Source organism: Cupressus sempervirens, chromosome 5 (assembly GCF_028749045.1).
Source record: "Cupressus sempervirens isolate cs-2001-9-10 chromosome 5, ASM2874904v1, whole genome shotgun sequence".
Lineage (NCBI taxonomy): Eukaryota > Viridiplantae > Streptophyta > Pinopsida > Cupressales > Cupressaceae > Cupressus > Cupressus sempervirens.
In genome coordinates, this window is record NC_143122.1 from 567,756,165 (window position 1) to 567,766,990 (window position 10,826).

General features: G+C 32.2%; 1 pseudogene; it reads left to right on the forward strand.

Moving 5' to 3' along the window:
- The first annotated feature begins 2,088 nt into the window (after positions 1 to 2,088).
- LOC149557196 (sucrose-phosphate synthase-like) lies at positions 2,089 to 3,828 on the forward strand (annotated as a pseudogene).
- The last annotated feature ends 6,998 nt before the right edge of the window (positions 3,829 to 10,826 follow it).

Genomic DNA, 10,826 nt, shown 5'->3' on the forward strand with positions numbered 1-10,826 from the left:
TTATAATTTTAACTTGACATATAAACAAATTCTTAAAATAGAATTGTCTTATATCTACATTGTAAAAATATAATTGACTTCCACATTCCATTTAGGTTGAATTAATTTGAATACATAGAAAATCCTTTCCTCTTTCAACTTTATTTAAAGACCTACATTGTGGTCTATACACAGGCAGCATATTGTTAATATTTCTATTTATGGTTTCGGATTAAGTGGTTTGAATTTTTTTAAGTTCAGTTGAACTCTGGCAAGGTTGAAGTAGTTGGACTAGGGGTTCGTAGTAAGGAAGGAAACACCATTCCTGTTAGCTTTAAGGAAGGTGATCATGTTCTTCTACCTAAATATGGTGGTAGTGAAATCAAACTAGGAGACAAAGAGTAAGTTTGCATCATTGAATGTTCAATTTCTTATGGTTTTAAAGCATGATTTTTGTAATTGATGCATTGGTCTTATATAAAAATTTTACTATATAAGAAAAGTTACAAGAAATGACACTAAATTTGTAGATTATCCCATCTATAGATTTCTCTAATGCAGATTGTCATCTTTTGTTGTCAATGTTGGAATTAGGTATCACTTGTATCGAGAGGATGACATTCTTGGAATTTTGCAGGATTGAATTTGGCTACAGATAAGGTCTGTAATTTTGAATTTAGTGGTTAGGATGAACTATTGCATCAAGGAAAGCTAATTAAGATCTGGAGTTTGAGAATAGTGCAGATGATTGATTGTTTTGTTTTCATAGTATTTGTTTAAGCAACCTGAAAAATGGAATGTCATCATTGACATTATTCATCGACAAAGTTGTTATTGTGTATTTTGAGAAAATAATATTTAATATGAACTCAAGATATTTCAAAAAAATCTCTATTTCAAAGTTCTTTTGATGCATGTAAGAATAATTTTATAGGAGAAAATACAACATTATCTAGGAAATTAGACAAGGCGTTAAGTTCAAGTGCTTCTTTAGAGAACAATTGTCAACAAAATTTAATGTGGCATTTAAGATTGTCTTGTTATACAAAACAAGCATGAGCATGCACACAAACATTTCTTTCCCAAAATGTTTCCCTGATTAGTGATGATCACACATGTTGTTTGCTGTCTAATATTTCTCTACCATGAAATCACGTCAAATGTGGCAAATGTGAATGCACTAATATACATTTCAAATTTGAAATTTGCTGAAAGAGAAAATTAATTTTTTTTAGTTAGTATTGAATGTGTTTTCTCTTGTTTCCTTTATGCTTCTTATTTCCATCCATCTTATCTTGATCTTTCAAGACTCTTTTTGAAAGCATGTCTTGAGAGAAGATCTATTTTTTCAAAAGCTTGCATAATGTTTCATGCTAACGTTCTTCATGCCACGAAAATCCCTGCAAAGTAATAGTGTGATCAAGTCTACTGATAATGTATACATTTGGGCATAAAATAGTTATACGATTGATTTCTATATATAGAATTGCTTTCTTATTTACTATTCTTTATGACTAATTTTTGTAAGTTACTATTATTGTTTTCAAAGTTCCACTATTAGTCAAAATGGTGTCCAAGTACCTATCTCCAATTTTTGAAAATTAGTTATGCCAGTACTGGTACCAGTCTTCAAGTACCCTTGTCTCTTGGAGACTATGGTAATAATAGATTAACCATCACTTTTTATCCTTTGAAAGTTTGTTAAATTTTTTTAATGAAACATCTAGGCCTGTGAATGGTAGAAATAACTTGTATTGTCAAAACCTTTATATACTATAATATATAGAAAGAAGTTTATGGGATTGCTTATTCTTTATTCAAATTTGTTACTTTGCTATTTTAAAACACATTGATTCAAGGGTGAGGATATACTTACCAAATTGTATGGCCATAAATTGTGATGGTAAGTCCCTTTGCCAAAATTGTGGTTATTGAAATTTTCAATGTTCAATGCTTCCTTCAGATTGGTACAATAACATCTGATATGTCTATGAGGCAAGCCTTGGCTGAAATTTGAGTAAATTGTAATCTCTTTTTATGTCAATTAACTCCAAGATGACATATGCAATCTCCCATGAGTGCCAAGTGTTCCATTCATTCTCATGAGAGATGGGTTCTTATGAACCACACACTACTCATGAAGCTTGGGTATAGTCTATATCTAAGAATTTTAGCTCAAGAATTTGTAACAAATTTTTCATATAATATATTAGTGTTTGATGAATTTCAATCACTTCATGTGTAGACATTACAAAATAGGTTATTGATAGATCCCCATGATAACAAGTCTATTGCATCTTCTCTCTACAGACTTGTGGCTGATAATAATCTCTGGTTTGAGTGCAGATAAAATGGCTTGAGGAACACTCACCTCTATTCTTGGCTTCAACATTGCAAAGTATATTTGTTAAGAATTTCACAATGTAGGATGAGACAACCACAGTGGCAGAGTGATCATGTTGAAAACAAAACACAAGAAAGGCATGATGAGAATGGATGAGAAAAACAAAATCTTGAACATGGTAATAGCTTGAACTCACAAGCAAAATTGCTTCTGAGAAGAAGAAAGCATCTATATGTGATTGCAGTGGATTGCTATGATTCCAATGAAGAACCTTGTGCTCAGAAACTATTGAAAATGATGTAGGAGATTATCAATGCAATTTTCTCTGTACAAACCTTTGCATCCTTTGGAATTTTTTTGTCAACTTCATTGACAGTTACATAAATACTTTCTTTGCTCTAGTATGGTTCAATCAACCTGTCTTCTTTTGATATCCTAATTTGTAGTAGTGGAAGTGAGCTCTTCTATGTCTCTAGTGATAATGTAGATTCACCCATATTTCTAGATCTAGACTATGATTCTTATATAGATTATCACTGGGAGAATGCAGTAGCACTGAGAAAACATATGTTAAAATTGAGTGGACCAAAGGATTCTCCATTCTTTGAACAAGATGCGTCAGCATCTAATTCTAATTGTTTGGCCTATAAAGTGAAGAACATATCCACTGTGAGTTCCAAATCTATAGTTACCATGACTAAGTTTTTACAAGGTTATGCTATTTATAGTTTTCAATGTATTCTTGCTTTTCAAAATAATTTCCTAGTATTGTTCCAACTAACGATTTTCATGTTGATTACCTAACACAAAAATTGAATCCGTCTAATGAAATAGTAGCCACAACTTGTTTTGTTAGAAATTACTCTAGATTCCCAAGGAAAAACTTGACTATTAAGAGAGTATCTTAGTCTGTGACTAACATTAGCTGATATTCTAAGCTTTATCCTTTGGATTTTTGTAGGCTCCCAGAGTAGATTGTTTCTTGAAGCAACTGAGAATAAGAGGTGTATGGTGATGTGTCATTTACCGTCAAAATTGTTCTCGATTGCAAATATTTCCTTTGCATGCTTCCAGTTCTCAAGCTTTGAGGTAATTAGGATCAAAAGATTTCCATGCATTCCTTGTCCAATTCCAATAGATTCATTATTCTCAACAAGTATTGATGATATATAAACCTATTATGAATATCGCTTAACATTTTTAGATCTGGTGATGATAGGTACTTATATGTCAGATGGGGTCTGGATATAGCTAACATGTGTGTGTTAATGGGAGAAAGAGGTGACATAGACTATGAAGAGCTAATTCCAAGTATGCACAAGATGATAATACTAATTAATATTGTTAAGAGTGGAAGTGAAAAGATGGGGAGGAGTCCCAACAGTTATGGAAGAGAGGATGTTGTTCCTCCAGAAAGCCCAAATATAATGACAGTTACTATAAGTGAAGACTATGAATGCTTTAAGAGTGAAGAGTTGGTAGCTTCTATAAAAAGATTTGTTTGACACAAGAAAGAAGAAACTGATGGAAAATGTTTGTCATGCCTTGGTAACTTAGAAGGAAAAATCTGCAACTTTATATCAGTCAAAGTAGCACAATAAACCTACTAAATTTGTAACAGTAGAACATAAACAATTTGGTGCAAAAATTAGGGGAATGAGTCCATGCATGGCATGGGTGAAGTTTGATGAAGTATTAAGATCGAGGGGTGGGGGACTTTTTCCAGTTGATTGTAACATCCTTATTTTAGGGTTACTTCATTGTGAAACCATAAAGTTGTGTATGAACCCTTAGGAGTGGCTTTTACTTACTTCAAAAATAAGTCATTTTTTATTTTTGAGAAATGGTAATACTAGGAATTCTTCTCTTTTGAGCAAACATGTCATCTTGGCCTATTGCTTAGTGAAGATCTCTGAGGCAAGGTTAAGTTTGAACACCTTTTTTTAGCTTAAAAAGAATACACAGTATAACTCAAAAAGAATGATCTATTTCTATGGGTTGTGGAAAATTAATTCCTTCTAAGGTTAGTCTTATTTAATTTTCATGTCAACTTGTTACCCATTCATTTTGTATTTGATTTTTAGTGTAGCATGGTTCAATTATATTGGTTGCTTTAGCATAACTTTTATTTGTTTTGATGGTTCAATTATATCGGGTTCATTTGCATAATGTTGTATTTTTAGTTGGAAGTGTGTAGTTCATGCTTGGGTCTATTTGACTACGCAATAGTTTTTGATCAGAAGACAATTTCATTGGTTGGGAAAATGTGGGTTGATCTAGACCCCTTCTAAACAAAAGATAATGGTGTAGCAATAAAAAAACAAGTTCCAATGTCTAATGATAAGGTATATTGTATCTTTGTTTGTGAAATAATTCTTCATTTTGTTTTGTTACAAGATTAATCTAAGTTAATGTTGTATGTATAAAGAGTGGGTAATTTCCAATAAGGAATTTCTATGCCAATGATTTTTAGCTTTCAATCTCTTAGATTTTTCCTTATGTGTTCCTACTAGATAGTCATTACATTTAGTAGTCACTATAACTGCTTAAACTTTACATTTACATAAATGAATAGGGGAGTGGTGGAATAGTGATCCCATTGAAGTTGAAGTTGAAGCAAATGAAACTAGAGGTGTGCCCAATATTTCAAATGCTTTCACTATAAATGGACAACTAGGAGACCTCTATTCATTTTCAACATTAGGTATGCATTTTCTTTTTGTTAGAAAAGGCTTTGGAGTCAATTGTGTATAGCTCAATAGATCAAAAATAGTTAATGGTTCGTATTAAATTATGAAATAGTTAATGATTCATAATACATTCCATAGTTAATATATTTAAGCCCCAATTCCTTACTTCTCTCCTAATCACTATCCCTAACGAGGATGGGGAATTACCTATGTTAGGGTAGATGGAAACCTATTTAAAACCAAACTTCTTCACGGCTTCATGACCCTATCCTTATTCCCTTTGGGATTCACCTATCTTCCAAGGAATTACTCTACCTCTCACTAACAATACCAACCTACTCTCTTAAACAGAAAGAGCGAGTGACTAAGGATTAGTCATTCTACACCAAGTCCAAGAGGGATGTCTACCACAACTTTCTCACTTTGCAGCTTGTACCTACTTTTAACATTTGCTTCATCTTCCTGAAAACACACACCATCTTGTGTAGTTGGGAGGAGGTTGTAAGTGGGTTCCTTGGTAATCCAGTATAAAGACCCTTTGGTCCATTCTAGGATTTAAGATGGGATTCAAACAGTTGCACACATTTACATGATCATCATAATAAGTTATTGAGCTATCCATAATAATAATAATCACATAGTTGAAGCATTAAGCATTACGTATGTTGATATGTACAAATTGTATTTAATAATCTTGATGAATCATCAGCATAAATGCACTGATTAGTTTGTGAATTTTTGTAATACAGTCTCTTGTTGAATGTTGTTAGTGCCCAGATGTTTCTCTATGTTGGTGTTGGGGAGTACTAATAGTTTGATCCTTTTAACACTGGTATATACTTATGGTTGATTATAGATACAATACTGATCTATATTTCTTCTATCATGCTCTTATTCAATGCCATTACTGTGTATATTCTTTTTTCTATTCATGAGATGTAGTTGTATGTTCCAGATTGCTAAATATAATTGTTATTTGTATATTTGCTACCCCCTCCTTTTCCATCACAACCCTTCACTATTTATACTTAATTATTCCTTTGACCAGTGGTGTCTCTTGAGAGGAGACATTCTCCTTATAATTTTATTATCTATTTCTGTTCACACCCCTTCATAGGTTAACAACTATATTATTGTCCATTTTTCTTTAATCACTATTTGCCCTTATTGCTAATTGGTATGGTTTTGATTATTAGTATTGTCTTAGATCTTGATTGTTGTTTGCTAACTCTTACTTGTTTGACAATTTATCTTTATATTGGTACTAATCATTGTCATTCTACTAGCGATTATATAATTGATCATTATTTTTTAACTTGCATATGTCTACCCATTTTCATTCCATAACGATTGGGATCGCTCATAGAGTTTTGTTGTAAGACTCTACATATGGACCAATTTCCCAGAAAATCATATCATCTTATTTATTTTCTGATAGTTTTAGGGATGTAATAGGATGGGTACATGGCAATGCTTATCATTTTAGTTATAGAATTGGATGAAATTGGGGAATGAAATGCCTAGACAAGCACATATTTGGGGATTTCATTGTTCTGGACTGGAATCTTAGAGGTTAGTCATTTTTACTAAATTTTGCATACCAGATCTGTATGGATGATCACATATGTAATGTGTGTTAATTTGTTCATGACAAATTTATGTTTTGGTTGACTCTTAGTGCAAGCAATTCACCACATTGAGAGTTGGAGTGCTTTCCAATTCTTAAGATCTCTTGCATGCAAAAAGATCTAAATACAACCAGTTCTATTGTATTAGATTGTTGTGACAATGTAAATGCTCTAGTTTTAACCAATCTAAAGATTATACCTTTATTTTTGGTGATGGCTAATATAATGATCCCAATTCTCATCTTTCAACAGATAAAGCTTCTTAAAAGTAAATTTGAAAACTAAGGGTTTACTTAACTAGTATCATAAAGTGACAATTTAATTGTATAAGTTACTTTATGACAATGTAGAAATATTAGAGTGATTTTGACCTAATCTATAGTTCTATCACTTCTACTCATCAAATCATTGGCAGAACACGATAAAGGTAACTAAGGTAGATTTCACCTCACTTCTATTGTAACTTGCATGTGCTTAAGGCATTTCTAATGCTTATATTAAAGGAATGTTATGTGATAAAATGCAGTAAAGAATATGGCAGTCTAGAAGTACCATTGATAAGCACACTTGTGTTGCATGAAGACGAGTAATGAAGCAATCGTCTCAAGTTCTCGACTACTGTAAAACTTACTGGAATCTATTTATAAATGTTATGTTAGAAGGACTAAGTAGGGATAAAGCTTTCTTGTTTAATGACGAGATTTCAAAAACACTCTTATCAATGGAAGACATGATCTGGGGTATTTGTGATGTATGCTTTTGGCTTCTACTTTTGTGTTGCTCAAATAGGGTTGTTATAATGTGTTTGCTGAGAAATATCATATAGATCAGGATGTGTCAATAGGATTTAAAATCTGCCTTTATTGTATGTAAAGTTGTTAAATCTGAAAGTGCAGTTGCCATGGAAGTACCAATCAATAAAGATACAATAAATGGGAATATATAGATATTGTACAGCTACCAGTTATAGTTATGCTGGCTATTCTCACTCATTAAATCAAGGTGTGGAGGTTAAGTAATGTAGTATGGATATTAATTAAAATTAGCTTCGAGAGATCAATTGAAAGATGATATGTTACATACCTAGTATTAGCTTTAAAAAGAACTAAATTAATGCCTTGTAGCAATATCTCTGGTGGAACTTGGCATATTGAGAAATTTTGGGCCCAGTTAACCATATAATAACATTCAACTTCCTTTTAAATGCAAGCTAAGGTTCTAGGATCTTTTGCAGCACAGAAGGGAGTTATCCTAGATGCCCTTTATTCATTCATATGCTTTTGATTCCTTGTTTGGTACCACTGAGTCTTCTTCTTTTGTAAATATTCAATTATACCTTTTGACTCTAGCTAGTTTATTCTTTTATTGAGTCTTTACACTTGTTGGATTTTCTCTTGTAGTGATATTCCTTAAGAATCCTCTAAAAGTCAAAATCTCTCATTTGATGACTTGAAATGAAGACATTCTACCTTATTTTTGAGCTTTCAAGATCTGCCATCTCACCATTCAAATGTTCCTTTGACGTATTTCCTTTTCCACCCTTTCACCTTTGCTTTCATTGCATGCTAGTTAGAAACCAATAATCACATATCCTTTCCTCTTCCTCATTTCAATTTCAGAATTCACGATTTTCCATCCTATTCATTTTGTCTTTATCAAAGGACAAGGTTGTTGCTCCAATTTTTAGTCATCATTTTCAAGAGCCATCCTAGGGGACAAAGCTTTTCTTTTTTTCATTTTTAATTCCCATCTTCCGATGGCTCTTCTCATGCTGAGCTTGGTAAAGTTACTCCCATAAAAATGTTTAAGCACACTTGAGTCAAAGTAGCATTGGGATGGTTGACCTAAAAAGCTCTGATGCTTCAATCCAAGGATCATCATCTAGATGCAATGAATGTTAAGTGGGCCATTAATTCTCATAAGAGATGGGTTCATGTGAAGTAGTGAAACAAGGGTCAATGAGTCTGACTCAAAATTTTACAATTGAATCCTAATAGAAATATCACATATTATCATATTATGCCTATCCTATTGTATTGTTCCTTTAAAGAGTCTTCAAACATAATCAAATAAAAAATGTAATTTTTTTAGTCACATAATTAAAGACAATGTAAATTGACCTCTCAAGGTAGCACTGGGATGGTTGGCCTGAAAATATTTGATGCTTCACTCCAAGAATGAATCTTACATGGGCTAGTGATTCTCACAAGAGATGAGTTAATGTGAACTACTCACAAAACATGGGTCAATAAGTTTGATTCAAAACTATATAGTTGAATCCTGATAGAAATATCATAGATTATAATATTATGCCTATCATGTTGTATTATTCCTTTAAAGAGTCTTCGAACGCTGTCAAATAAAAAATGTATTTTTTTTAAGTTATTATAAGACAATGTAAATTGACCTCTCTAGTTGCTTTACAAATGCGGCTTATTTAAGATTTGGTTAAGTTTCAATAAGTCCATTTAATTTTTCTTTTCATCTACTCAATTATTTTTATGGCTTACAAAATGTAAAATGAATGTTACTAAGTTGGAGCTACATCTCTCCTTTCAGTTTCTTCTAATAGGTCCTTTATCCTCTTGTTCTAGTTATTTCATACACATCTTATTAGACAATCATACAATGGGATCTCCATGCTAAGACATAATTCTTTAAGACTTGGACCTAATTTAGTAAGCAACATTTCATGTTCCACCAGCTTTTAGGCATTTCACTAGGTGAGATCCTTTGTGGTATGACCACTAATGGTGTATCTTTCAAGAAGGATTGAAGTACACACCCTTGATACTAAATCATTCAATTATTAAGAAAATTAGTTTTCCATAATCCATTTGATTTATTTTTAATGCTTTTGGTTTACAATTGTGTCTTAAGTTTTTGAATCAATGTTTTGGGCCACACTCTATGATCTTACTGTGTTATCCTGCTGATGGATCATAGAGTGTGATCTAAAAAATTGATTCAAAAACTTGACACAATTGTAAACTAGACGCATTAAAAATAAATCATTCAATTTTGTTTTTTTAATCAAATGTATCTTGTTCTACTTTTGTGTGGTTCAAGAATACCTTATTTTACTAATGATGTGTGTGTGCTTTCAGAGAATGCCCATTAGACTTGCAAGAATCTATATCTAGTTTGTGTTTTGCTACTCCTTGATGTTCAAATTTGCCAAAATTACAACAAGTCCAACAAATTTTTTCCTACCAAGTATGTTAGGGAATTTGTCATGGTTGCATCTGAACTCAAGCCTAATTTTGGTGTTAATCACTAGGTCAATAAATTTCAACTATTATTTAAGTTGTGTTGCCTTTTTAATCTTTACATGCATTGCTGCAACATGTATATTTATTAGTATTCTTCTATAATTTCCCCAAAATCCATTCTTTGGTGAACCTCAATCAAGTTAAATTTGATGGTAATTAGAATTGTATCAATTATGCTTAAGGAGATTAAAAGGTATGCAGGGTACAAAGTGCAGGTGTTTTTTCTAAATGTTTTCCCCTCCTTATCTAAGCTTTTAGTTGCTTCTTGATTCTCCAACTTATCTACTTATTTGTTGAGATCATTGGTGACTGAATATGTTGCATATTCTATCCCTTTCCCCATGCCAAACCAAAGAATGAAATGTCATTAAACCTAAATAAATCATTGGGTTACAAAAGAAATGTCTTTAATCCAATAGTTGGTCCTTTCTGACAAATGCAGCCAATCTTAGTATATATGTCTTTGCTTATTTTGACATATAAGCCACCAACCATGCTACTTTGAGTATTTTTCATCTCTCATTCCCCAAACTCTAGGTACCAGTCCTAATAATCACCACGGCCATTCCACCTACCTCTGTTCCTTAGTTTTGTTCCATTTATTTTGAAGATCATTGTCTTAGAGGCCTCTTCTAGCACATTTAACAAAGCCTATTAAGATGTTGCATAGAATGAGATAGATAATGCAAATTCATGTCTCAAAAAACTAGAATAAACCCATTGCAAGTGGGGAAAGTGGAACCATCAGTGAGCTTATTTAACCAATTGATTGAAAGTTTTCCTTAATATTTGTTATTTGCTTGTTTTTGGTACAACTGCAGCTATTATAATATCTATTTCTTAAATCAATGTTTTGGTAATAGATAGCGCTCTTTATTCTGATGATAAATATAATGTCACAATTTTTTTCTCT